This window comes from Notothenia rossii (assembly GCF_949606895.1).
Source record: "Notothenia rossii genome assembly, chromosome: 4".
Taxonomy (NCBI): Eukaryota; Metazoa; Chordata; class Actinopteri; order Perciformes; family Nototheniidae; genus Notothenia; species Notothenia rossii.
The window spans coordinates 96401420-96405727 of NC_136902.1; the positions used below are offsets into that span (position 1 = coordinate 96401420).

At 45.9% G+C, this 4308-nt stretch overlaps 1 long non-coding RNA gene across 2 annotated transcripts; it reads left to right on the forward strand.

The window, feature by feature from the left end:
- Positions 1-970: 970 nt before the first annotated feature.
- Positions 971-3474, forward strand: LOC307037631. 2 transcript variants are annotated; one of them, XR_013807733.1, is made up of 4 exons: positions 971-1691; positions 2910-3020; positions 3196-3263; positions 3384-3474. It is a non-coding gene; the product is annotated as an uncharacterized lncRNA (long non-coding RNA). The 2 variants fall into 2 exon arrangements; XR_013807734.1 differs by lacking the exon at positions 971-1691 and having other exon boundaries at positions 2872-3020.
- The last annotated feature ends 834 nt before the right edge of the window (positions 3475-4308 follow it).

Sequence of the window (4308 nt, forward strand, 5' to 3'; positions counted from 1 at the left end):
AATCTTAGGACTTTACATTGGAGACACGGGTGACCAAATGGACAGACAGAAATTTACCTTTACTTTTGCCCCTGAGGGCACTCCAAATAAGCCAGGGTGTTTTACACTTAGACTTCCTCTATACATTCATTAATACATATCACTAACTCAACCCCCGGGGCATCGCTCCCCGGAGTTTTTGTGTCCCTTCTCTTGCAGGTTTGCAGTATTACAGGATGGGTTTGGTTCATGAACCGTGACAGAGCCTGCTGCCCTGGTCCATCTCGAAGCCCATCGTAACGTCTTTGGAGTGACAGGGAAACTGTCTGACATCATCATGGATCCTTCATTTTCATGTAAGTCAACTTTGTCATTTGTATTGTCTTTGCAGGAATTGCAGTGTGTTTTTTCCCTGCAAAAAGTTGATGTTTGATTGATTTGAACGCATTGTTTGAAGCATTGAACGTGGTTGTTATGGGGTTGTTTGTGAACGTGGTAGTTTTGGCTGTCGTTTGAGGTGGTGAAGGCGGTTGTGTTTACGGTCGTTTGAGGTGGTGAACGCGTTTTTTTTGGCGGTCGTATTAGGTGGTGAACGTGGTGGTTTTGGCGGTCGTTTGAGGTGCTGAACGCGTTTTTATTTGGCGGTCGTTTGAGATGGTGAACGTGGTGGTGTTGGCGGTCGTTTGAGGTGCTGAACGCGGTAGGGTTGGCGGTGTAGCATCCTGGCTTATTTTTAGTGCACTCAGGGGCAAAAGTGAGGGTACTTTTCTGTCTGTCCATTTGGGAACCCGCGTCTCCGATGTAAAGTCCTAGGATTGTACATTTGGAAAATTCAAGTCCCTAATGCTGAGTTAGTGATACACATTAATGAATGTATACATAGAGAGGAAGCCTAAGCCTATAGGAGCATAAACTAGAGGCTGGTCCAACGTCAGCCCGAGCTAAAGCTGCAAGGGGACGGACCAGCACGGTGCACGGTGTTCAACTTGTATTAACAGAGGTTTCTACATCAAATCGGTGCCAAAACTGCCTTCACTACCTCAGACCGCCAAAACAACCACGTTCACCACACCTCAGACCGCCAAAACCACCGCGTTCACCACCTCAAACGACCGTTGAGGTGGTCAATGTGGTGATTTTGGTGGTCTGAGGTGGTGAAGGCAGTTTTGGCGCTGGTTTGATGTGGAATCCTCTGTTAGTGCACAGTGTTCAACTTGTATTAACGCTGGTCTCTTTCCTCTTTGCAGCTTTAGCTCGGGCTGACCTTGGACCAGTCCCTTGTTTATGCTCTTATAGGCTTGGACTTCCTCTCTATGTATACATTCATTAATGCATATCACTAACTCCCCGTTAGGGAGTTTAATTTTCCAAATGTACAATCTTAGGACTTTACATTGGAGACACGGGTGACCAAATGGACAGACAGAAAGTTACCTTTACTTTTGCCCCTGAGGGCACTCCAAATAAGCCAGGGTGTTTTACACTTAGACTTCCTCTATACATTCATTAATACATATCACTAACTCAACCCCCGGGGCATCGCTCCCCGGAGTTTTTGTGTCCCTTCTCTTGCAGGTTTGCAGTATTACAGGATGGGTTTGGTTCATGAACCGTGACAGAGCCTGCTGCCCTGGTCCATCTCGAAGCCCATCGTAACGTCTTTGGAGTGACAGGGAAACTGTCTGACATCATCATGGATCCTTCATTTTCATGTAAGTCAACTTTGTCATTTGTATTGTCTTTGCAGGAATTGCAGTGTGTTTTTTCTCTGCAAAAACTTGATGTTTGATTGATTTGAACGCATTGTTTGAAGCATTGAACGTGGGTGTTATGGGGTTGTTTGTGAACGTGGTAGTTTTGGCTGTCGTTTGAGGTGGTGAAGGCGGTTGTGTTTACGGTCGTTTGAGATGGTGAACGCGGTTTTTTTGGCGGTCGTATTAGGTGGTGAACGTGGTGGTTTTGGCGGTCGTTTGAGGTGCTGAACGCGTTTTATTTGGCGGTCGTTTGAGATGGTGAACGTGGTGGTTTTGGCGGTCGTTTGAGGTGCTGAACGCGGTAGGGTTGGCGGTGTAGCATCCTGGCTTATTTTTAGTGCACTCAGGGGCAAAAGTGAGGGTACTTTTCTGTCTGTCCATTTGGGAACCCGCGTCTCCGATGTAAAGTCCTAGGATTGTACATTTGGAAAATTCAAGTCCCTAATGCTGAGTTAATGATACCCATTCATGAATGTATACATAGAGAGGAAGCCTAAGCCTATAGGAGCATAAACTAGAGGCTGGTCCAACGTCAGCCCGAGCTAAAGCTGCAAGGGGACGGACCAGCACGGTGCACGGTGTTCAACTTGTATTAACAGAGGTTTCTACATCAAATCGGTGCCAAAACTGCCTTCACTACCTCAGACCGCCAAAACCACCACGTTCACCACACCTCAGACCGCCAAAACCACCGCGTTCACCACCTCAAACGACCGTTGAGGTGGTCAATGTGGTGATTTTGGTGGTCTGAGGTGGTGAAGGCAGTTTTGGCGCTGGTTTGATGTGGAATCCTCTGTTAGTGCACAGTGTTCAACTTGTATTAACGCTGGTCTCTTTCCTCTTTGCAGCTTTAGCTCGGGCTGACCTTGGACCAGTCCCTTGTTTATGCTCTTATAGGCTTGGACTTCCTCTCTATGTATACATTCATTAATGCATATCACTAACTCCCCGTTAGGGAGTTTAATTTTCCAAATGTACAATCTTAGGACTTTACATTGGAGACACGGGTGACCAAATGGACAGACAGAAATTTACCTTTACTTTTGCCCCTGAGGGCACTCCAAATAAGCCAGGGTGTTTTACACTTAGACTTCCTCTATACATTCATTAATACATATCACTAACTCAACCCCCGGGGCATCGCTCCCCGGAGTTTTTGTGTCCCTTCTCTTGCAGGTTTGCAGTATTACAGGATTGTTCTGTATCATGAACCGTGACTAGGACTGTTGCCGTGGTCCTGCTCGAAGCCCATCAAGACCCAGAGATACTTGAACTCCTTCACTTGGGGTAAGGACTCATTCCTTACTTTTAGTGGACAGTCCATCGGTTTCCTGCTGAGAATTCAATAATACCTAATTAATTTATGAAAGAAAAAATATTACAAACAAACATCAATGTACACAATAAAAAACCACCCCTTCCTCCATCCTGCTCAATAACCCCACCCGGAATGATAAAACAGGTCTCGTTGTTTCCCTGGGGAGTCTTTACGGTGACGGAACCTGGGACCTATGACAGGAGAACAGGGAGGTGAGTTATGATAAGTACTGCAGGGATGATATGACAAATATATAACAAATGTGTATTGCTTAGTCTAAACAGCTTATAAATGACTAGAATCGCTAATCACGCTTTTTTCACCCCCCTTAGGTTGGCGTGCCAATCCAGCCCTCCGACATTAAGGATTAATATATGTTTCTCATACTGATGTCAACCATTCAATAAACGGGTTTGAACGCCACACAAGCTCTTGTCATTTTTTGTAAATGAAATGCTTCCTGTGCAATATTTTATTGTGGAACAAATGAATATGCTACACTAATAGTGAAACTATATAATACGTAATGGAGACCGTGATCTACAGCCAAGAGATCATCTCCATTACAACTGGACAAGCGCATATCTTCACAATACATTGACAGAGGGAGCTGATAAGCGTTGCTATATACGCCATGATGTGTTGGTGTGAAGATTGAGACATTGGACAATGTCAAATATTTAAAACATCACAGGGATAACAAACTTGGTATGGTTAGGGCTAGGGAATGCTCCGGTTTTTGGACAAAATGTACATGGGATCACTCCGGTCAGTTAGGGTTAGGCGTTAGAAGTTTGGAATCCTGTCACCGGGAAGCAGCGGCAGGATCGAATGCACTCTCCATCGTTGTCACATTATCAAGGCATGTTCATCTCTCATTCAGGCCCCTGGGAAACACTGTGTCGAATCTGGCTATCCATAGCCTCTCACATCTACGTCTCTGGGCCACAGACCATCTGGAGTTGGACTCCAGGACCACTGCTTGAACGGATTGCCAACCATGGAGCAGGAAGTGAGGGTTAGGGTTAGGGTTAGGGTTAGGGTTAGGTTTTTGTAAGGGCCACCGGATCTCCCCATGTCGCCCGACGACTTCATGGTTATACAGAGATCCAAGGAAAGGCTAGGGTTAGGGTTAGGGTTAGGGTTAGGGGTTAGGGTTAGGGTTAGGGGTTAGGGTTAGGGTTAGGGTTAGGGTTAGGTTTTTGTAAGGGCCACCGGATCTCCCCATGTCGCCCGACGACTTCATGGTTATACAGA